The 25,254-nt window shown below is 36.7% G+C and overlaps 1 protein-coding gene across 8 annotated transcripts in view; it reads left to right on the top strand.

Moving 5' to 3' along the window:
- Window positions 1-25,254, top strand: part of SORBS2 (sorbin and SH3 domain containing 2) — a 187,169-nt gene that overhangs the window by 44,914 nt on the left and 117,001 nt on the right. For all 8 annotated transcript variants that reach the window (XM_088131576.1, XM_088131516.1, XM_088131524.1 and 5 more), the window contains exon 3: window positions 10,041-10,120. The gene's annotated coding sequence lies outside the window, so the exon portion shown is untranslated. The remainder of the gene's footprint in view (window positions 1-10,040; window positions 10,121-25,254) is intronic.

Consider the following 25,254-nt stretch of genomic DNA (forward strand, 5'->3'; position numbering starts at 1 on the left):
GACGGAGTGCACAAACCGCCTTATTGGGAGGCTGTGACAGTGGAAGTCCTACATTGTTCCTCAGCTCCTTTGATAGTCAACCATTTATTATTTACCCATAATGTAAAAGTAGTTGAGCCAGACCACATCCTCTGGCCTGATTGAGCCTCAGTTTGCAGTGACTGGATTGAGAAGACAGGCCAATTCAGAAAGCTGTTTGGCTATTTGTACATTTTCTATCCTCGCATTCCAAAGTACAAACATGGTGTTCACATAGGGCTAGCTTTTTATTTTATTTTTTTTAACCATGCAAGGAGAGGACATATGGGGCAATTATTATAATGACTAAGCTGTATCCAAACATAGATTGTAGCCATGTTTACAATTGCAGAAAAGTACCCTTACAGTGGTTGATGTTGATTACATTCAACAGACCAAGTTATAAGAGGTGACTCCCAGTTTTTCAATATGGGTTCACACATGAGGAAATTGTGAGGAAGGAAAGCAAGCATTTACTTGCATTAGCATAGCCTAACTGATAGATCAAACTGGCCAGCTTGCGGTTCTGTATTTCTCTGTTAGGCCTGTATATCTTACTTAATGGTTGCTGGTGCCAAATGGGCAAAGAGGAGAAGTACATTTTTAGCTTTGGATCATCACAATCACAACATTCCTTATACAGCTACAGTGAACGTTTTATTACTAGGATTATGCAAGAGTTCCAAATTTATGTTCAAAAAAGTTTTACTGCTAAAATAGAAAATGAAATGCTTGCTTGTCTACAAGCTATATAAAATAAAAAAATTTCCCTGCATTTAGCAGTACACCAATGTTTACTAAGCAGTATTCAGAAACAGGTGCAGCAACATTCTGAGCTTTACTTAAGTCCAAATGCCAGCAAAGTCCTGGTAGGTTTTGAGCTTATTGTTTAATTTTTCTTTACAACCCATTTGAAAATGCCCAAACATTTCTGTTCTTTCTCCCAAACGTTCCAACATTCTGACTGCTGGATATTAAATATATGCAATTACATCATGAAAACAGGATCGTTTTGTATATAACCCTCGATAAGGGGAGGGAGATAATGTTTCTGATAAAACTGTAATTTTAATTCTCATTCTAATTTATTTGTATGAGGAAAAGCAACCTGTAATTTACATTAGGAATTCCAGGGTGCATTTGCCACTTTACCCCTGCAACAACTTACTCAAAAATTGATTTTACCTCTCTGGTTAATTTATTTGGCCCATATGCTTCAAACCACTTGTCTGTTGCGTTCGTATCCAACATTTCCCCTCCTTTTAAAGAAAAGAGTATAAAGATAAGGCTTTTAAAATAAGGTGTATTTTATGCTAATTTCTAGATAGAAGTCTTTCCTTATCCTACTGCCCTTTTAAAGGGGGTTTAGGAAAGAAGCAGGAGTGTCTGCAGGGGGGTCAAAAAGGTCAAGATGGCCAATAGCATGCCATCAACACATGTTAAAATAGGTTGAGGAATTGATTGTGACCACTATCTCAATCTTTTAACACACACACATATCCCCACCACCACACACACACACACACACACACACACACACACCGGTACCCCTGAGATGAAAGGAAACAGAACTGAAGCTGTAGAAGAAGGAAACCAAAGAAACTCTTTGCCACATGCTGCCTCTCCTGCAGTTCCAGATGAAGAGATGAGAGAGGGGCACTCCGCTGGGCTCAGCTGAAACTAACCATTTTTTGTCCTTCCTGTATTTGAACCGTGGCATTCTAGCTGGTTATTATTGTTAGATGACCAACCATGTCAGGCAAATGTTATGTTTTTATGACTAGTAATTCTAAATAATTACGAGGAGCAATTACAAGGACATTAACATTAGTGCTTGAGTTTCTTTTTTCCCTCTTCATCACTTTTTTCTTTTGTGTCATGTCCTTTTAGACTGTAAATGTGAGGAAAAGCACTCATTTTTATTTCTTTGTAAGATGCGCTAATCATTTTTAAAGCTGTAGAGCAAGCTATAGAGGCTACAGATAAAACTGCTGCAAATCAGTGCCTATTTTTTTCAGCTAACCCTCTTTTCAGTACAAAGGAATCCACTTCAGAAGAAACCCATATAGTACAGTAAGTTTTCTGATCCTTTAGCAGAAATCACATCCTGATGAATTGCTTTGGATACTTTTACTATGTTACGATGCAGTTGATTCATCTCCACATAACATGTTTATGTAACTAGGGTGGGGAATACTGTAATAGGACTAGACAAGGGGAAAATATCTACAAGCCATATTTCGGAAAGGAATTGGGGAGAAAAAGTAATGCTTTGCATCCTTGCGAAATGGATAAAAATATCTTCTCGTTTGAACAGTTAAAAATCTCCAGGATGGAAATGACCTTTGCAGGTCTAAGACAGCAGAAATTGCAGTGAGTCAGAAGAATTTTAACTATGCAAGGAGTTATGTGCAAGACTAGAAATAGTCAACTGGATTATTGCTTTTAAATTGCACTGCTGTCTTATGGTACATATGCTGTATTTCCAGGGTGTCTGTCACCCATGTACTCAAAACAGGTATTTGGATATTTGTTTTAATCAGATGAAAATTGCAGGAGTTGCTGTAAATGATGCAGATAATCATTTTATTAATTTGTGTAGCAACGCAGAAGGCAATGGCTTTTTTATAAGCTTCTTTTTGGCTGCAATGCTTTACAAATGTTTTGTATAATTTATGGGGCACATCACAGCCATTATGGACTAGTAGTTAAAGTTCAAATTCTCTGTCAAATTTAAGTTCTTCTACAATCAGGAAGTTAACTGTATGGTTTATGGGCTGGTTGCTGTCTCTCATCCCAACCAATTTTATAGGATTGTTGCATGGATAAAAATAGGGATGGGATAAGATGAGATGAGCAAATTGTGCATGCTGCCATGAGCTTCTGAAGATGCAACTGTATGTAGGAATGACCTTGGGAGATAAGAGGAAGAACCGCAGACTAGACAACCATCATGGAAAAGGTATCTCAGCCCACAGAAAGAAAAGAGGCATGGGAAGCATCTCAGAAGGGACCCTCCCTAGTTTTCTGGAAAGTAAAAGTAAAGGAAGGGAGAAATGCTTTCAGGCTTGCAATATTCTTTTACTGTAACCTTACAATAAAGGTAGCGTTAGTACTCATGGTTTGTGCTTCTTGTCTGGACTATCTTGGATTGCTGACAGGAGAAAACTCAGGATATAAATGAAACAAATAAATTAATATGGAGAGCAAGGAAAAATGAACAGCCTTCCCTAATAAAATGTATTGATAGTTGGCTCCAAAGACATGTAGTTAGCTCCATAGAATTCGGATTCTGTATAGAGAGCAAATCCAAAATATCGAAGCACACAGCTGTATCAACTTCACACATTGAAACCTGTTTCCACACTGAGTTGGGGCAGGTGAAACTGAAAATAGATGATTACACTTTTAAGAAATGATGTGATCAAACCCCATACAATTTTTAGCTGTACATTTTAATTGGATGCTATGTCTTTCCCCAGGTGCTGCTAGAGAGTATGATTCATACGTTTTTAAAACAATTGGATAAATATATGTTTTCTGGTTCCAATTAGAGTTAATGGATGATTTATATTACTAACCATTAATCATAAATCCAAATTCTTTGTCCAATGAGTGGAAGAAGATTCTTATGTTTTAGAAAGTTACAATATAACTCTTGTGTTTTATCACAACAGTACCTTGCTTAATCCTGAAGAAACAATAAGAGATAGGAATCAAATTTCAGCTGCTGGGAATAACTTCCTTCTTTTTTTTATGGAACAATAAAAAAATCAAGACAAAAGCCTTTTAAAGTTATGGGGCTAAAAAAATTAGCCAGGGACAAGAAGTGTTTGTGTTTGCTTCTATGTGTTAACCAATGAGGAATAGAAACTTTTTAAATATCCAGTTTCAACATTTCTATTGAGAACAGCGTGATATAAAAATAGTAAGAAAAAATACATTCTTAAAGTAGCTAAGAAATAATGACCAGATTTGAGTAATCTTTTTCTTCATTGTAAGATTTTTCAGAGCAATTTGTTATGTGATTTAGGCATTTAAGAGTGTTCCTATCCTGCCCAGTCTCTGAATGACTCAGGACAGCATGTAGAAATACTGATAAAATGGGAGAATGCAATCAAAACAAACCACAAACATATTTTATTACAATTAAAATGTTAAAACAAATAAAACACTTGAAAGACCTGGTAAGCAAATATGTTTTGAGCCTTCTTCTACATTATAATAAGGAAGGGTCTTCCATTGATTCTAGCAGCAGTTTGTTCTACAACATGAACCCAGCCATGGAGAAAACAAACTAACCATAGATTCAAGTGTATCCCTGGTAGGATTTCCAAAAAATGTTCTGTTCAGGAGTTCTGTATGTAAGGAGCCATGCAAGCCTTCATTGTGAACAACCTGACTTGAGCTCAGAAAGTAATTAGCAATTCGTGAAGTTGTTTCAACATAAGGATTATGTGAGACCTTCTGAGGGTACCACCTGTGCTGCAACATTCTACCAATTCAAACCAATTCAAGAGCTATCCAACAAAGTGCACATTGCAATAATTTAACAGCTTTGATGGTAAATCTTCAAAGCCAGGTTTCTCTTCTCCAGTAGGGACAGAGTTTGAAGATTTACCATCAAAGCTGATAAAGGCCTTCCATACCCTCCATGCCACTGATATTATATGGTGGTCCAGCACCAAAGCTGGATCCAAGAGGTCTCCAAGGCTGCACTGCTTTATCCTTAAGGATTCTTCTTGATTCTGAAATCCATCCCTTTCAGTCAGAAACAACTTAATCTTCTCCACATTGTTTCACAATCACTAAATGCCCCCAGAGCCCCAATTCTCAGAAAAGGAGAAATGTAACAGAGTATCATCAGCCTATTGATGACAACTAGTGCCAAACCTACAAATGATCTTTCTTAGGATGATTTTGACCATGATTGCTAAAAACAGATGGCACAGTTTCCCACCATTCCATTAAGCAGGGAAGTGAATGTGTATGTAAACCTCAACAGTTTTATTACAGCCCATCTTGCCAGCTGGCTATTTGGTTGATACATTATATTAAACCATTGATAATTTCATCCCATGGTTTGTTGAATAAATGTTGTTGGCTAGGCGCATAGAATATGCATAAACATAAACCAGGGCTTGGCAGATTGCAGTAGAGAGTTATGCAGCCCCCATAGTCCAATTGTGTGGTTCTTGGAATCTCTTTTGATCATGACTGCTAAAAACAGATGGCACAGTTTTACATCATTTATCTATTAGAATAGAAGAAAAAAACTATTTGTAAACCTTAATAGAGCCAATTTGGTATAGTGGTTAAGGTACCAGCCTAGAAACTGGGAGACCATGAGTTCTAGTCCTGCCTTAGATATATAGCCAGCTGGGTGACCTTGGACCAGTCAGTCTCTCAGCCCTAGGAAGCAGGTAATGGTAAACCACCTCTGAAAAACCTTGCCAAGAAAACTGCAGGACTTGTCCAGGCAGTCGCCAGGGGTCAAAAACCTGATTCAAAGGCACCCAAAACAAAACAAAACCCCTTAATAAAGACTTGTCACAGTTTACAAAATGAATGAAAGTATCCCCAAACTTACCTGTTGTGGATTCATCTACTTTATGGCCTGTAGACTTCTTTGTACTCCTGATACAAACCCATGTTTTGTAAATCGCAATGTTTTTATTCATACGATTATGCTAAGGCAAACCCTACAAATCATATGATGGCTGATTGTGATATCTGAACACTGTGATATATAGTAAATTATTTTTTTTTTAAAAAATAATTAAACTAGATTTTAGAAAAGCATAATATGACCATTAAGCACCACTAAGCCTAATGTGACCATTAAGTTATGTTGACATTAAAATCAGAGAATTATATGTACATTTAGCAGTCTCTGCAGATTATTCTGGATCCATTTCTCAGAACTACAAACTACAAAGGATGCTTGAAGCCTGAGCAGAGACTACTTTCCTTTGCCAGCTATCCTGGCAAATGTTCCTTCTGGATGTGCATGGGAGGCTGAGAAGGCTTTTAAAAGTTGCTACACCAAGCTTTTAAGTCATTTCAAGGAACAGATAGGAAGAAACGCTTAGCTTCCAAGCAAAGTGCCTTGTGAATGAATTTCACACTTTTTTCTTTCTTTTTTTGCAAGGTTGAGAAAAGTAGAAGATATCAGTAAATAAGGTGGACGGATGGGATCAAAGCTAGGAGTAGGATGTCCTCCAAAGAGCTACAGGTTGTTACTACAGACAGTCCAGATGGCATAGTTGTCAAGAGTTTATCTCAAGTTGGCATCTAATTCTTAATCTCACCCGCTGAGACCAATGGCACTTGTTAGTGCCTCACTTGATTGGCCCATGCCTAAGATTTCCTTTCCTGTATAATAAGGGCTTTTCCAGATAACGGAGGTGTGGTGGATGACACACAAATCTTAACAATGCATTGATTTTTGTAACTCTGATGCTATCCTATCATATGAAATTGTAATAAATTGGAGGAATGGGATCTTCATGGGTGGGGAGAACTTTGTTAAGTGCTAGGGTTTTGAAATTCAGGGAGGTATAAGAACCCGAACGCTAGTCTTTGCTCAGCAGAATCATACCCAAATCCAAGGTGAACTGCTATAGTAATGTTAAGGTGTAGGAAGAAGTGGTATCATTTCTGCTTTTCATGCTTTTTAGCAAATTAGGGTTCTCATTCCGTTGTTTTAATCATAATTAAATTATTCTGAAAGTGTGAGACACTTTCTTAGTTTCTGGATCAAAGAATGAGTAATGACAACTTAATGCTGAGATGTTCTTAGATAATACAACAGTGCTCAGTGGAAACATATCTGACAGATAACAGAGTACAGTTCAGAATTACCCCATAGATTAGAGGTCTCTGTGTGACTAGAACAGGAATAGGAATGTTTAACTGGGCTAAACATGGCTGTAATAACAGACTCTTGAAACAGTACAGTTTGATGGAGAAAGAGCATTCATTATTCAGAGACTAAATTTAGGAGAAGAAGCTACTGCCACCAAACTCTCATATTTTATAAAAAATATGTGTAACTTAACAGGAATGTTTAATAATAGTCATTTAACAGGTTTGATAGTATCTGTTTTCTCACTAGGTCTACTGCCTGTTGGAGCAATTGGAATTTATACTAATGCCTATAATTTAGCTCCCGGTCTTCTGACTGGCTCAGTACAATCTGAGAGCATACAAGATTTAACTGTGGTTTTCTGAAAAAGCCACAATGAGATGGATTCATATCACGTTATGCCAAAACCAAATAAACCATCTTCTGGCTTAGCACAATATGTGATTCCACTCTCTTTTTATTTATATCCCCAGGGCTAAATTTTAAAAAATTGAAAGGATTATTTTGGGAGTTTTGTGCAAATAAATCTATAATATATTTATAGCATCTAGACATGAAATATCTGTTCTAAATTCCAGGGAAGAGTATGGGAAATATTTCTTCTATGTATGAGATTTTATAAACCCTGCATTATCTTGTTAATTAGTTTGCTTGCCTTCACTGCTGACCACTTTTTCTGCATAATAAATCTGAGCCACAGGAGAGAAATACCATGAGAAGCCATCAAGTTAATCAGCTACCCAGGTATTTTTACTGATGATGAGGCCAAGGCAAATCTTTCTTTCATCAATTTTTGAAAGTGTTGTTGTTTTTCCAAAGAAAGTGCTTTGAGAAATGCAGACAGTCTGTGTCATTCTGTGATATTCAAGAATGTGCAGAGGCAAAGTGGAAAATTGTATAGAAATAAAGGGTTTGTGAAACAGTAATGTGGGAAAAGTTTATTGCAGGTTGCCCCGGACTGACTTGAGATAGTTAATTTAATAATGTGTGAGATGTATGCTAAGTTATTCTTTGGCATATGATTTGGCTCAGCATCTGTGAACGAGAACTGAAAGCTTGAATCAATTATTTGTGTGTATATAATCAGGCAAGAGAGACAGAATCTAGCCTTTTCTCTGTGCACCATTTTTTCCTACTAATTTTCTTTCTATTTACCCTGAGCTTTTTCAGTGAGCATGAGCATGTTTATGTTAATGAAATCCTCAATAATACTTTCTTAAGGATTGTACCTAGACTCCACCCTTGACAGTAGTATCAAAGCCAGCAGGTATTTAACCTTTGTCAAATGTTGAAGGACCCTGAAGAATTAATTAAAGAGTGGCAGAGTGGCTTCTTTTACATACTCCTGTTTCTGTTCAAAGCCCAGGATAAAGAATAATTATAATTATAAATATTCTTGAGAAGCTCTAGATAGATAGAACCCAAAGGGCATTTAGAACAAAGGCATTTCAAAAAGTTACACCATGGACTTTACTTTGTTAGCCCACAATATACCAGGGTACCAGAAGATCATCCAATTTTTATTATATATAGTGACCAAATTAAAATATATTTCTTTGCATATTCAGCCCGTTCATGATTATACTTTTGTACAGGTATTCTAAAGATAAAGCAGTGCAATAGCCGTAGAAGAGTGTCCAGTTCATTGTTTATCTAAAGCAGTGTTGTCCAAACTTGGCCACTTTAAGATGAGTGGACTTCAACTCCCAGAATTCCCCAGTCAGCATGGCTGGCTGGGGAATTCTGGGAGTTGAAGTCCACTCATCTTAAAGTGGCTAAGTTTGGACAACACTGATCTAAAGGATTAAATCAAAATATGATTAGCCATACAGTCTTCCTTTTTTTTTTTTTTTTTTTTTTTTTGCTGTCTCAGTATAATCAGGAGGTTCAGCTCCATGAGTTCTTTACCATTTAGTTTTATTAACACTCAGAAGATTTTGTCTATGATGTTTTTTACGTTAAGACTACTTTTGTGAAAAGTAACCCTTGTTCTCTGAGAATTTAACAGACTTTGAGTATATTAGAAGATTTTTAAAGGCTAAAATCTGGTACAATTGGACTTAGAATTTTCTTTTTCTAGCAATGCAGAAACTGCTAGCAGCCATGGGAAAAAACCTTTGGCGCTGCTGGTTTTCTAAAGCATAGCTCGTTTAGGTTTGCCATGCTAAGTGGATACATGGTTGGTTCTGTGGTGTGTGTGTGTGTGTGTCCATGTGTATGCATGTGTGTGTGCTCTTGTGTTCTTTTTATAACATGCATTTAAAGAAACACCACATGGCTCAGTGTGAAATTGTACTTAAGCCTGGCAAGAGTGAGAAATACTGAGTGAGATTAAAACACCAAGGAAAAGGAAAGAATGTTCTTAAGAAGAGGAAGAAGGAATTCTTATTGAATAGCCTCTTGTTATATTAATAAAACCATGCTTTTTAGGTCATGTGGGTCTGTTACTGTTTCTCCCACTGTGCCCTTACCCAGGTCCTGACAGAAGCAGGAAAACATAGACCCATAGCATTTGAATCTAGGGTACCTCCAACCTCATCCTGTCTAGGTGGAGCTACCAGAGAGGGGCTGCAAACATCTGAATTACTAGCAAGATGATACAAAAAACACATAACTCTTTGTTGCCATCTAGTGGCCTTCTGGATTTTTGCAATACAGATCTGCTAATCTTACTACTGTATAACCTGTTATTCCCTCTCTTCCCCCTCCCACTCAGATATCTTTTTTAAATAAGATATACATCTTTAGATCAATTTCTCTAAGTTCTCTATGTTCTCTAATAGCATCCCTTCATGAATGAATTAGAAGTGATGTCGGGGATAGAGGCAGGGAGAAGGGTAAAACTCATTCATCTTTCCTACAAAATAAAATGTGGTCCTTAAGTCAGTCAGGTAAACAACCACAAAACTTCTTGCAACTCCTATGAATGGGAGTTGGAAACAGTGATGTAAACAAGTGGTATGATTCTTTTCATAAGACTCCTAAGGAGCTGAGACAGACAAAAGATGCTTCTGTTCACAAGATTCATTCTGACTTCAGAGCAGTCACTGAATCAATACACCCTTCATTTTGAATAGTAGGAGATGCCAAAAGGTAATATTTTAAAATAATGTTTTTAGCCTTTTTGATGGATGTGACTTTCTTTTCCTTATAGACACTGATATCTCAAACTGCTTATCAGAGATAAAGCTCTGGGGAGGACTTCTAATTGGACCCAGGGAAGTTCTACCACAAGTGAGTTATAATATTCAAATTTGCTCTGGCTTTGGACATTAGGAGGAAGAATTTTCTTCAATCATATTTCAGTTTCAATGAAATACAGATTCTTGCTCATTTGTTATAAGACACCATCCTCCACCCTGGAACAGGGTTACTACTGTATTCTTCTAAGAGTGAACATGACTAAGCACCAAAAAAAAAAAAAACTTTTGTGGCCAGGAATTTGGGTCTCTACCATCCAGAGCATGGGCCAAAATGCAACTGATCTTGTATTTTTAGGAGGGAAAGCCCTATAGTAGAAAAGAGATGTAGCTTGCATAATAGCTCTGCCTGAAAGGGTGGGAAGATGACACCAGCTCTGCTGAGCTATTTAAAAATATCACTATGTGCACTGTATCACATAGTTAATCAATAGAATGTTTATTCAAAGGTAATTCACACAAAGTATTTCTTTAAATTAAATCTTCATATCAAAACATTATATAGTTTAATCCATTGCACAAGGTACTGTTGGCATCTAAATGGTTTGGTATAGTGGTTAAGGTGCTGAACTAGAAACTGGGAGACGGTGAGTTCTGTCCACCCTTAGGCATGTCACACCTTTTGGGTGACTTTGAGCCACTCACTTTCCCTAAGCTGTACCATCTCACAGGTTGTTGTTGGGAAAATAGGAGGAGGGAGCATAATGTATGCCGCCTTCAGTTGTACAAAATAAAGGCAAGATATAAATCTAATAAATAAACAAACAACCAGGTCTTTATTGCTGTTTAGAAGGATTGGATATGCAAGGATAGTCTGTTCCATTGAAGGAGGGCCACCACTAAGAAGGCTTACACTCAGGGTTCCTGAAGATGGCTTGGCTAGTTCTCTCTTCCTGATCTTACTGAGCAGGCAGATTCAATCCAGAGAAGGATCTTGATTTCCACTCTGAAGCTGACTGGCAGCAGTGCAATTCCCAAAATAGCAGTGTTACATGGGCAGATTTCAAAATGCCCATAATTATACAGGCTGCATGCTTACCAGCTGAAGCTTCCAAATAGCCTTCAAGGATAATGCTACATAGGGCAAATTGCAGTTGTCCAATTTGAGGTGATGACGGCATGAGTGGCCATACGCAAAATTTCCCAGTCCAGAAATGGCTGAGTTAGTAGACAAGATGTAACTGTGTGAAGGCTCTCCTGACAACAGCCTCTACCTACTATTCCAGCAGAAGAATACTAGTCCAGGAGATTCAGGAGAACCCACCAATTCTGAGCCAACTCAGTTTGAAAAGAATTGTGCACGCCAGCTATAAAGCTATAAAGAAATGTGCATAGCCTGAAACCTAATTGACCATTCACTTTTATCACCTTATGTAAGTCCCCCTTTGTGTTAGGTGTCATGTCAGTTTACCTATTTTCTTTTAAATACTCAATGCTTACATGCTAGCAGTTTTTTTAAAGAAAAGTATTTTAAACGCTTTCCATTTATCTAAACTGTGGAGGATATTAACTTTGACTGATACAAAGTCCTGCAATGTGCCACACTGGCTGAGATTCCAGCAGTTGTCTTCTAATGCACCTAGAGTTAAGGCTACTCGATCTGGAGTGAAGAAAGCTGGGAAATACTAGATGACAACAAAGATGTAGAATTTGCTGTATCTCTTTGCTGCCATCTACTGGTCATCCAGATTCCTGAATGCCAGAACTAGTAGCCCTAATCTGTCAAGGTCAACGTATGAAGCTTTTCAAGGCCTGCAGTTAAACATTATCACCTGTTCAAAGCTTGGAGCTCAAGCTGGTCTTAAATGCCCAAGAGCAGACATTAGTAATAAAATACCCATGCATTCTCAAAAGTATATGTTCTAAAAACTGCTGTGAAACAGCATTAGCCAGTATAATAAAATCATCAATATACCAGCTGGATGTGTTTTAACTTATGATCTTTATAAAGTCATATTGAGTTATGTACTCTTAAATAGTAATCCCTGAGAGCATCAGTGCTCTAATAATATGCAGCATTGCACAGATGAGACTACATGCTTCAAGTGGGAATGAATCCAGTAAATAGGCTGGATTGTAAATTTAGCAGCTGCTTTGATACTATCACACTTTAAACTGAAGGCTGGAGCTTAAATCCTAGTCTTTTAAGGACACATCCACATCTATAAGACTCATATAACCAGCTGCATATAAATGAAACCTACTGTAGGTTGGCAAATGTTTGTGGGAATCTGAGTGTTAAGTTGCACTCCTCAGGCTTCAAGCTTCTATACCTCTTTCTTCTGCTGCAACATTTAGCATCTCAAGACTAGCAGAAGTCTACTTGCTTCAGCTCTGCTCACATCCTTCCATGTCTTTATGATAGTTCTTTTACACTTTCGCAAACTCGTGACATACTGAATATAGAATATACTATGGCTTACCAAAAGCCTAATAATATCTGTAGTTCTGTTGTTCTGGTCTCATTGGGCACAAAAATATGTGTGAATTTTTGAGCCTTTGCAGGCAACAGTAAATAACTATTTAGCTTTTTTAGGTTTGTGAGTCACGCATTGCAGCTCTTGGTTCATAATCCCTAAATATATCTTCCATCATGTTTTTGACAGATAAAGTACATTGTACTGTGACATTGGTGGACTGAATAGCAAACCTAATTATGCACAGAACATGCTGCCGTGTCTGCCTGATTATTCACTGATTTAGGAAATTGGCAAGTGGGTTACCAATACCCTTCCTTCCTTCTGTGTTCTCCACTAGTTTGCTACAATAGTAGACTCATCATCATTTGTCTCCATGACCAAAAGATGGCAAACTGGTGATATTCTGAGCCATGCCAAATTCAGAGTTTTATAAGACTGACTCACCATTAACATTCAAAGCAGTTACATTCACAAAGATAATGTGTCAAATGTTATTCGTTTGCTATTGTCAAATAAAACTTAATCTCAGGTGAGAAGTATATTTTGATTGTCCATTCCTCTTTTTTTCCCTCAGATATTATATGTTGTTTTAAAGCAAGTGAACAATTTGTAAATAAACTAGTTAAGAGGTTTATTCTAGGGCTCTCTAATATTCATTACACAGCACTAAGTGACTTCACAGAGCTGGGCAGAAATAACCCTTTGAAATTCTCTTTAAAAGTTGTGTGCTGAGAAATTGGGTGGATGATATCTCAAAATTTCTCCAGGGAAAGGAGAAATTTTCAGTTTCTTAAGGACAAGACTCATCCACCCGGTAATGATAAAGAATCTGTTCCAAATCCTATAGGATAAATTCCCTCCTGTGTCTTTGCTTGGGATTTAATTGTAATGTAGGAAACTAGAGAAGCTGCAACTCTTTGAAAGATTATTGTACAGTGAAAGATAGGACATTCACAGATGTATCTTGGGCTTGTAACTGAATTATGTTATTTATATATTCATTCAATGTTGATGCTGCCCAACTCCAACTGAATACCATCACCATCTTTGAAAGAATTTCTGAAACAAATTCTCTTTTATCAAATTGAATGAGAATTGGTAGAAAAATTCCTCTGCTAATCACTACCTCAAGAAGCACAGAAGCTTTTACATTTCCTTTTACTCCAATTAGTCAGTACTGTGTGAAGCCAAGCAGAAAAACAGCCAAGAATTAGAGTGCAGAGCTGAAAGAACCAATAAGTGTTGCGAGGAGAAATAGAAAAACAAAAGAAAAAAATTCAAAGGGGCAAGAAAGTATAAAGATGAGAGGCTGAGGACATACGGAAGGGGGAATGTATAACTGGCAAGAAAAGAATGATAGATTAGGACAGTCTTGAAGGCTTTAGCCAAGACATCCCAAGAGGTAGTATATATTAGAGATTAATTTCATATATTGATTCAACCCCTTTATAGTTCATTAACTGGAGCTTAACCCTTTATTGAGAGCAAGAATTTTGCTAGCTACTGGCCCTTAGTATGTGTGTGTGTGTGTATGGATGGATGGATGGATGGGTAGGTAGGTAGGTAGGTAGGTCGATCGATCACCCTCCATCTGTGGACATAAGCAGATTTTCTCAATCTAGAACTCTCCAGATGTATTGGACTACAGTTGCCAAAATCTAAAGGGCACCAGGTTGAGAAAGAATACATTTGGAACAATGGGATCTACTGTATTTTCTGTATTAAAATAAGATAAACACTGTTCAGAGATGGGAAGATGGTCAAAACTATGCCTTAAAATAATCAGAATATTCCTTATGAGTTGACAACTTATCTTGATCTGTTAGGGTCTTTTGAGATAGTTAGTTAAATGTATGGGAAAAATACAGATTTCAGAAACAACTTGGGCATTTGATGTTTGGACCATATTCAGCTGTTTTCCCATAGTAAATGAAACCAAAATATATTTATTTTTCTTATCTTTTTTAACCTCTTGTTCAATATGTTAGCACTCCTCTTCAACACATATTAGAAATAAGATGGTTCCTTGTTCTGAGGAATTAAAAACCTAGGATAGTTTAGTCTATATATTACAGCAGTATGCCATCTTCTCTTCTGAAAAGTAGACACCATGCTGAATTTTGACAAGGTTACCTTTAGCTAAAATACTCCAGAAATTTCTGGGAAACATAACTATTTAAATGCTAAATATTGGAGCTGTATACTTGTACTTTGAAGATATTGACATTATGGCTTTGATTTCAGTAATACATGCCTCAGTTTTAGTAAGTAACCCAATACATACTGAGGCAAGATATGTGAGGAAGAAGGAATTTTTCATAAGTTTTTAAAGACGTAAAAATGAGCATGTTTTTAATGTATGTGTTTATTTCAAATTGTTATTCACAGCTTCTTATTTAAAAATTGCAAAGGACTTTAATAGGTTAAAACTAGCTCTTTAATTGAGACCAGGAATGAACAAGGAGTCAGTGAATTGGCAAGATTTGTTCATGTTGCCCAGTTCCAGTTACTCTAAAAAAGCTGAAACAAGACTACTATCTGAAGTTTATGAATAAGACACAATAACATTTATTTTCACTAATGCTATTTGGTAGTTTTCTAGGTATATCATGCACTAGGCTATGTCTTATTTTTAAGGAGAAAACAGCAGAAAAATGGCAGGGGAGGCTGACCAAGGATCAGAGAGGGAGAGGTGTACCCACATCTGTCTGAAACCAAGAAGCACTTCTCTGATCATATCTACTACTGTTCATCTGACTTTGTCTTTAAAGTAATGGGTAGTGGGCTGTATCAGATGCTACCTATCTTAGGGCTGTTAGTTGCTGTCAGAACAAGGAGAACAATATAATACTGGTACATCTAAGGATATCTTAAGACAGCTTTGCTCTGGAAATCAGATGAGGGTGATATCTTGGAATCAAGGAGGAAAACTGGCATTGCCAGGGCATGACTGAACATGATTAACTGCACATGGGAATGTGGCCTTTGACAATTTCCAGTAGCCATACTTGAGACACAATGAAAAACATAAGATCATCTCTTACAAACTTGTTAGCAGCCAGATTTCTGAAAATACCACAAGATTGTTTTCAAAGGAGATGTGTCTTTTGCATGAGTCATCCAAATAAACAGTATGAAACCAAATAGTTACTAAACATACTGCGCCAAGAGACGACCGACTGCTGTGGATCACTGTAGAGCAGTTTGTGTTTCTCCTGCTGCTATGTTCATCAAAGTGAAAGCAAAGGATTCCCTGGGCTCCCTTGCTGCTTTTATTTTAGAAACACTATGGAAAAAAAGTTGCTGATATTTGAAATATTTGAGAGTGGGACAGTGATAGTGTAAATATGCATGGTGGCTTTCTTCTGATATCTAGATTTTGATGGGTGAGTACTATGCGGCTGTAATGATAAAAACTGTCTCAAAGACCGAGCAATTGTTTATTTGGGTACTATATGAGGCATGGGGATATTTCTTTAGTTTCACTAATGCTCTCCTCCTCTTCCTCCTCTTTAGAAAAAGGTCTCTATAGGCTTCTAGTTGGCTTTTTTGCTTCATAAAAACATCAGTTATTTGATAGTTCATATTTCTAAGCATTTATAGGTAGTTCTATGAGATGAATGTTTATTTGTCTGAATACAGCAAAGTTGACTTTGCAAATTTCTTTGGGTATAAACAACACCTTAGGGTTTGTTTCAATCACAAGTACAGAAGCTTGATGATGGAATTATCAAAATATAATGGTCGGTCTGCTTTCCCAGGTGGCTCTATTTACGTCTTGCTGACTGCCTGGAATATAATAAAACATCACTTGTCCTGAAATAGAGTAGTTTTCCCCCTCAGAAGAAGATTTATTACACCTTTATGAATGCAGTCTTTGGTTCAGGATCCTATACTGAATTTATGAGAAGAGAACACATTAAAAATATGCAATTTAGAACATACTGTATAATCACTTATTTGTTTTCATCGTTGGGATTATACCATATCATAATGAAGGGGAAAGGGAAGAACTAGTTGTAACAGGCACAGACCTGGATCCTGTTCATTTTGAGTGCTAATTTCATGAAATTTAGTCCCAGCTAAGAATGCTCAGGATTATTGCTAAAATTCCTTATGAATCTGATAATTTCAGTGTGTACACCAATTAGAACATTCAGTTAGGTTCCTACCCCCAAGTAAACTGCAGCATGATATTACTGGAAAATAGCATTGCTATTTTGCCATAGTCACCAGTGACTCAGAAGTTAGAAAATACTAACAACTTTAGAAAAGACTAATCTTTGACAGTTGCAGGACACTGATGTGCTTGGCAGTTCTAAACAGAAATTCCTCTAGCAGGTCATTCTGATGGTTCCAAAAATTACTAAATCTGTACTTCTGTATATAAGAGGAAGAGGAATGTAGGTATTTCCCTATCTCTCCCTATCACATATATAAAAATGGTAAATTATTGAGTTGAGATGATTAAAGAATTGCTTCTGAGCCAATGAATAGAGTTCTTCCATGTCCCAATATTTGACTGACTAAAGTTTTCATCTTCCAGGAGCTTTTGGACTGTGATACAAATGCCCTGTCTCAGCCTTCTCTGGGTACAAGATATAATTCTGACACAATCACAGCTGTTCTGTCGCCTCCTGTCTGCCACCCTGTAATGTAATAGTATAATCTCTCCCCCTTTTTCATTTTAATGCTGACAGACCATTATAAATCATGATTTACCCAAGCATATTAGCTGTAGCCATGGTATGCCATCAATGCCTTTATGTGATTTATTTTCAGATAGCAGTCATTTCCATTTACATATAACTTGGCTCTTTTGAATTACTACCCCTATAGAGCTAGGTTTACTTCCATTATACCTGTCCTACTGTGCCATAAAGGGAAAAAATGTATAGTGTGGATGAAAAAGTGCTGATATCAAAGAAAGGGACGTTCTGCAAAAATGTCCTGGTGAATTCCAGATCCAGATTCAAGGCAGGGCAAGGTATCTATCAGCCACTTTTACTACATTTTAGTCACACATGTAGATATGTATTGATTTCAGTGGATTTTTGAAAATATTATTATCCTCTGGATTGGAACCACTGAATAAATCCAAGCATTGTATAGGGCTTAGTTGCACCTCCATTGGTTACAAATATATTTCTCATGTGTGGTACAGAGTTCTCATATTTTATCCTTCCAGTATTTCCTCTCCCTTCTCCGCAGATACAGGATACAAATGCAGATATCATCTATACAATGTGTTACATATTTAATATGGGAAAAATACTGTATAACATGTCTTGTAGCTAACTTAGTCACAGATCATGTATCTGCAGTGAAGGTTATGCTTATTATTAAATGTCACTGTTACCTGGAGAACATTGGATATAAAGCACATTCACTTTTGCAAACAGGCAGAAGGACTAGTTTTCTGAACTTGTGTTGTGTGAACTTCCCTGGAGCTTTTCCAAGTGTCAAATTTAACAGTGGCGCAGCTCACCCAGTTTTAATAGAAAACCAATTTACCAGAAAACCTACGAACACTTCAAAAGAGAAAGCATTTCAATCTAACCTCCCCCAAAAAACTCTCACCCTCAGATTGAAGATCCAATTGTTCTTGTTCATAGCATGTGTATAAACATATATCTCACTTGAAAATACTTCCACAGCAAAAGTAAAGTCAACGTAACATTTAAAATCCAATATTCAACAGCTTGTGGTGAGATTTTCATTTCAGTTATCATAAATCATCATTAACTTTGGAATGTCATTTACATATAACTGTTCTTTCAAGAACATTTTCCTGCATCTCTTCCGTGCTGATATAAATCTGTTGTGTATGTAATGTGATGTAATAGGATAGAATCCAGTGCCATGCAAGTCTAAAACTTCGAAGAGATACTGCCCTTCTCCATTTTTTGTTCATTGCCACTTCCATTGACAAAAGGATACCATTGGATTCAATGGGGTCACCAAAGATACATTTACTGAAAGTTCTGGAAACCTTATTTGCTAAAATATTTAGTAACAGCAAATAAAACGTCTATTAAAAATACACTTTCATCTTGTGGATTTGAACAGTGCATCAGATACAGTCCTATTTGCAGTCCTTCATATTTCATTTTACAGTGTTTTAGAGCAGGTAGAGGTGCAAACATAGTACCTGTCTGCAATCCTTTAAAGCAGCAATTGCCATCCAGGGAATTTAAAGCCGCAGTTGCCATTCAAGGAAAAGATGCAGCTGGTTTAAAGACTTTTAAGGCAGGGAGTAGGTTCATGCTCCTGTGTATTCCAAAGCATTGTTTCTGAATTGTTTCCAAAATGCTGTACAATCATAAGTTACTATTTATTGGTTACAGTTCTATTAAGACTTAGGCTCTGTTGCCTTTTTTTCCTGCCATGTGTTGAACTGTGAAGCAGAATTGCCACTTGAATGATGTATTTAATTTCTCAGTTCCCTGCTTTTTTTTTCTTTCATCGTAAGTTCCCAGTGTGTTAATTTGCTGTTTCCACTGGTGTGCAAAATTCTGGAGAGTTTACTGTCATAGTTCATGGTAGATCAGTATATTTCTCAAGACTATATGCTGCAGAAGATTCTTTAATAAGAAGCCAAAGCAGATAATTTAGCAAATACCCATCTTGACATTATTACTTTTTAGAAAATAAGACATTCTAATTATGCTACAAACCATAAATGCTATGGTGGCTGAAACCAAACATTTCCACCTTTGCTGATCATAATCTGCCTTTAATAGACTGAGTTCAGCTAAATGTGTTGGGGTTGAGGAGTTAACTTCAAATTTACTCTCTTTTGGCTAAGCATAGAACCTTTCAGAATAACTACATTTAGAAACCACCATATTTCCTGATCTGGCACTCTCCATCTATTGTTTATTAACTGGCTCTTGTGACAAACTCCTATAAAGCATTTTTGTCTCTTCTTGTTTTTAAGCAGTGGAGGACTGTTTAACTAGATGAATATACAAGGTACTGGAAACTCTTATTTTGTAAAACCAAAATCCAACATGAAGTTTGGCAAGGAAGTGCAAAAAGAAGAAGATGGCGTTAATTTTAGAGCTGCACATAAAGTGGGAGGACAACAGAACATAGCAAGAAAAAAATCCATTCATAGGTAGATCTGTTCAGACCTGCCTGAAATCTGGAACAGGCATTTCCTTGAAGGCATATAGGTTGGGCAGAACCAGGGCCCAAAGTGGGTTGAAGCAAGCAGAGGGTTGTGCTAGAGGTAGGTGGTTTCTTTTCTTTTCTTTTCTTTTCTTTTCTTTTCTTTTCTTTTTCCTTGACCACTGGTTTTTCTTTTTGTGACCTTCTCTCTTCTGATCCATTTTTGAGCCACAAACTCCTTGCACTCCCCATCTTTTCCATGCACCACACTTCCACAAAACAGTCAGACTCCTCTTGCCAGAGACCTGTGGATATACTGATCATTATAGGTGCAAACAAAGAACCTAGTCCAGGTCTGGAAAAGCAGCAATATTCCAGACCATGATTAGAAATAGCAGAGGTAGTGCTACACAACTTGAGAAGTAGACATAGAGAATATCCAGGAAATAGGCCAAGGCCCAGATAAAAAAGTTTGGTTGGAGTCTAGGTACACAAATAGAAGGAAAAGCTATACTTGATTTTGTCTCCATTATTCTACCCAAGGTATTGGCAACAAGACTGATGTTCTGAGACTTCTGCCTTAGCAATCTGGACTGGAAACAGTTAATCTAAAGAACAAGTATCTCAGAGCTCTGATCTGTAATATTTACTAGAAGGAAGGTTAAGACTATAATGCAAGAATTCAGCAAGTATTCTTTCAAATGAGAAACTTATTTAGGAGTTGAAAGCAAAGGAGTGAAGGCAAGACAGCCTTCATCTGTATTGTTTTGATAATTGCTGCTAAGACTTCTGATCAGTATGAGAAATTACTTTGACATAACCCTTGTAGAATGAGATCTACTCAGGACAACTTCCTGCCTCTTAAGAAAAGAAGCCTTGAAGCCTTGAATTTCTTCAATGCTCTAGTTGTTCCATATTCAGAACTAACACCATTCTTGTGGGCTTGGGAGTTGTGGAATATCTTCAGAGATGGATGCCAGAAATGCAGATTTCAAACAGCTGGAAAGATTTTGTCCCTGTATCTTTGACAGGTACTAAGACATAAGAAAAAAGGTCCACTGTATCCTAAAGTAGTCTTCCTTTTTTCTTCTTTCTCTGGTGAAATTTTGCCAAGGAAGTTGTGATCCTTGCAGGAGAGTTTTGAAATTACAGGTAGTCCTTTAATGATGGTTCAAAGTTACAGCGGCCTCGGAAAAAGTGCTTTACGACTTGTACTCACATGACTGTCACAAACCATCGCCCCTTCATGGTCACATGATCACCATTTGCAACCTTTTCTATGATGGTCATTAAGCAAATCACTGCAGTCATTAAGTGATTCACCACAGTCCTTAAGCAAAACACGTGGTTGTTAAGCAAATTCTGGCAAAAAAACCATTAGGGAAGCTGGATTCACTTAACGACCACATGATTTGCTTAATAACCAACATAAAAATGGTCGTAAAATTGGTCTGGTCACGTGATGACTTGCTTAACGACCACCCCACTTAACAACCAATTTTCCAGTGCCTATTGAGGTAGTTAAGTGAGGACTACCTGTAATCCAAAAATGACATGAAATTAGGCTGACAGCCATGTGTAACTTGGTTAGTAAAAATTACCTTCAGTTAATTATGCAAGATGTCAAGGATAACGTTATACTATCCCAGATAAAACCTAAGATTTGTCAGTGTTTCTAAGGTAAGAAAAGAAAAAATCCTTATACTCAAAGCTTCTTTAAAAACATTGACCATATTACTTGAAAGTTTGCTTCCTTTTTCAGAAAAATGAATTCAAATCTTGACAACGTATCCTTAATCCATTGTTGCAGAATAGATGTAGATTTCTTATTCTACAACTTCTTCCAATATTGTATGATAATTCATGTAGCCAGTCCCTTTGCTTAAAACAACCAGTTCTTGATGCCTTGATAGATTCCAAATATTAAAGATACATGGTTGCCAAGAAGAACATATCTATCCTGGATCCATTCAGTCTAAAGTAATATTAACAGTCCTGTTGATTACAGCTCCACATTTTATGATTTAATTATAAAACATTGATCCTACTTCCTCCACAGAGGTAATCCCATCAAATGCAAATACCGTTTCTATCAATCTTATGCTTGTTTACTAGAAGTGGAATGAGCTAATTCTCAAGTGTGTACAAGGAGACAAAACAGGAACTCTAAGAATTTTCAGAAAGGATAATGTTTATTGTGTCCAAAATCCCATGTTACCTCCCAGTTAAATTACTACAGTGTGTTCTGTGTGGGGCTACTTTAATAAGCTGTTATTACACTTGACAGTATTCAAGTTGTTACACTTGACAGCAGGCAAAGTATCTCCTTTCATTCTTTGCTTTCTCATGATGTTTTATAATATCTCTCAGATCAGGACGTAGAAGATTAGCCAAATATTATCTTCCAAAATGATCATGTTTAAAAAAAACACATAAAATTGGTGCCATGCAACTGCTTTTTAAATCACCTCCAGCTGTTTTTTTAAATGTTAAGTATTTCTTTTTGCACAAGTTTAATTTTCTTCTTTTAAAATACAAGCATAGAAAAAAGGTGTGCTTTCATGTTTTCATTTGTGCTTTGCAACTAATCTAATCAGGATGCTTCTGGATAAGGGTAACTGCACCCACAAAAAAACACTTAGGTCTATAATTTGGGGGCTTTCTGTAGAATTTTTAGTGGAACTGTTGTTACTTAGTTGTTGACCAAGATCTTTTCTGATTCTGGGATTTGTCTTGCAGAGAGAGTCCATTTTTTCCCCCACCTCTTTACATTCATGGATCTAAATTCAGATACTTGGAATAGATCCATCCAAATAATTAGTTAAGGTACTCCATCTTAGTTAATCATGACTGACTTAAGTCTCATTGAATTCAGTGGGACCGTTCTGAGTCTGGATCCATTCCAATACTTTCTCACTATGAACGTGTAATGTTTTCCCAATTTTGTAAAGTGTTCTGTTAAAAGTTAAATGAGCACCTATTGTATAATTCCCCATTCCAGTACATCTTCATTTGCGAAACTGTTTGTAACTATTTTAAGAATTATATACAGTACATTTCACCAATTATTTGAAACCATGTATTTCTTTATTATCCCACTCAAGCACAGGAGTGCTCCTCTTATACTACTGTTGATTAATATAACAACATTGGAAATACCTACATTGCTGCATCATATCCTACCGCAGGGATAGGAAATCACGGGCAGCATACAGAGTCCAGCACCCAATTTGTGCCCCTTTCCCCACACAGTGAAATTATGCTGCTGAAATTTGGTGGCAAAAGGATCTGTTTTTGACTCTCCAGTGTTTATATTTTTAGCAAATTAAGGACAGGAGAGGGAACAGGAAGCTTCTGAGAAACAAATTTCTTCCATTCACCATCTCCCCAAATGTGAATGAATAGTAGTAGCTCTTTGGGTGCTGAGAAAGGATTAATTTGGGGCTGTTTTTGAATTTGGGGGGACAGTTAAGGGTGGGAAAGGAAGCAGTGTCACCCCAGTGGCCTTCCACTCTCATTCCCACCCTTAAAACTCTCCCAGCTCATTAAAAAATGACTTGCCACTTCCTGTGATATCACTGTGGTGTCCTGTGACCTGCCAGGTCAGGAGACCAGGTTTCTTCTTCTGATCCCTCAAATACAGCCTACTTCTGGCCACACCATTTTATGGATTTTTAGTTTTTCAGTTCTGTATGAAGTATATGACCTCTCTCTCTAACATAGGAATTGACACCTATGTTTTATTTTTTGTTTAAAATCGATTCTGTCATATATGCTGCATCCATTATAGAATGATCTATACTTTTGCTCACTTCCATTCCCAGAGGACAATGAAAATCCACAGCAATTGACTATGATGTCAACAGAAGGAGAAAGATGAAAAAAGAAGGAATATAGTTCATTTTATAGACTAGAAACAAAGCTCTTTCATTGTTGGACAACTTTTTAAAAACTGATGAAAAATACATGGGTACTATATATTTTACACTAATAAACCATTAGTAATCATTCCAAAATCACATCAGAAGAGATTATTGAATGTTTATGTAGAATGTATTATTTATGATTTATTGTCTGACAAGAAATAGCTGTTCCCAAACTGAAACAGTACATTTGAAATTACATAGAGTAGTAAACATATTGTAAATAAATAGTCAAATCCCATGGAACAATATTTCTGATTGTTTTGGTAATTGGGGGATTATTCCATTGGCTTGAATAATAGACTGAATAAAATTGTGAAATTGGCCACAGGAAAAGTATTTCTACCTCAACTACTTTATCTTTAAAACCTTCAGGACAAAAGTTCTGTAAAAGTATTTATTTTCCAGTTGAAACCATTTTAAAATTAATCAACAAATATATACTGCATATTTTTTCCTAGTTCAATGTATAAATAAATCAATTCATTTGTTACATATTGAACTAGGGAAAAATGCAAGATATATGTATATCTTCCCATTTCTTATCTATGCAAGACAGCGAGTGGTACAAATGATAAAAGTCCTTTATTTTTTTTTACCATTCAACCAACCAGATTATCACTAGTATTTTGTTTCCATATTTCTCTAAGTTTTAAATACAGATCTTGGCATAAAAACACAAAACCAAAATGTGTATAAAATACATATTTACTATTAATATGCACGAATAAATCTGTATTTTCAGATGGAATTTATACAAACATGTATGTTAGATTTAAATGGAATTTTAAAATTATCTTATATAATACCAATTTTCATTTAAAAAGAATCACATACTGATACAGAAGCAAAATAAAATAGCTTCATGGATGAATTCATATGAAACCAATCTGAGCTAGAAATTAGTGGATCAATTCACAGTGGAACTTCTTTTTCCAACCACACTGGAAAATCTGTCGTCCTCAGAAAGCAATGCAATTTGTTTTCTAAACTAAGGGTTTATTTCTGTCTTTGCTGTGGTTTTCTCTGGCAAGCCAGTCCAACTTAAACAAAAAAAACCCCACCCTCTTCTGAACAGAAATGATACCTAAATTATTTGCCTATACTTGTGCAATCCCACTGATCCTTTTTGTTGAATCCATTAGGAACTATGCATGCCCAATTTTTTTTTCAGGTTAGGCTTATTGTTGATATTTGAATCTAGAAGTGGACCTCACCTATTTCCACCTGCAAGAGTTTGACTTTGAACATAATAGATTTAACTTTTTCTGCTCAGTGCGCAAATCTGTAAAAGTACAAAAACATTCAGCATTCAAAATGACACCCTTCTGTAACTTAAGAAAGCCAACTTCAGTCAACCATGCACTAGTGCAGTCCAGAGTAGACTGCTGCAACATGCTGTGTGCGCAACTGCTTTTGAAGATGATCAGAAACTTTAGATGGAGCAAAATGCAGCTACCCAAATCTTGCTGGGAGTCAAGCTGACGGATTTTATGAGACTGTACTACATCAACTGCATTGCTTACTGGTGGTTTCTCAACCCACTACATGTCCTTCGTTTGACCCATAAAACCTTAATCGGTTTGGGACCATGAACTGCCCTGAACTGGTAAGATCAGGAATGGAGAGCCTTTGGGTTGCCTTTCTCTGAGAGTTTTGAAATTGGCTAGCAGCACAGCTCTGTGCCTGTGCAATAAGTTGCCATCCTGAAT

This window comes from Python bivittatus, unplaced genomic scaffold (genome assembly GCF_059951505.1).
Source record: "Python bivittatus isolate LINGU-HERP-01145 unplaced genomic scaffold, Pbiv_v1 ctg000070_np1212, whole genome shotgun sequence".
Classification (NCBI taxonomy): Eukaryota; Metazoa; Chordata; class Lepidosauria; order Squamata; family Pythonidae; genus Python; species Python bivittatus.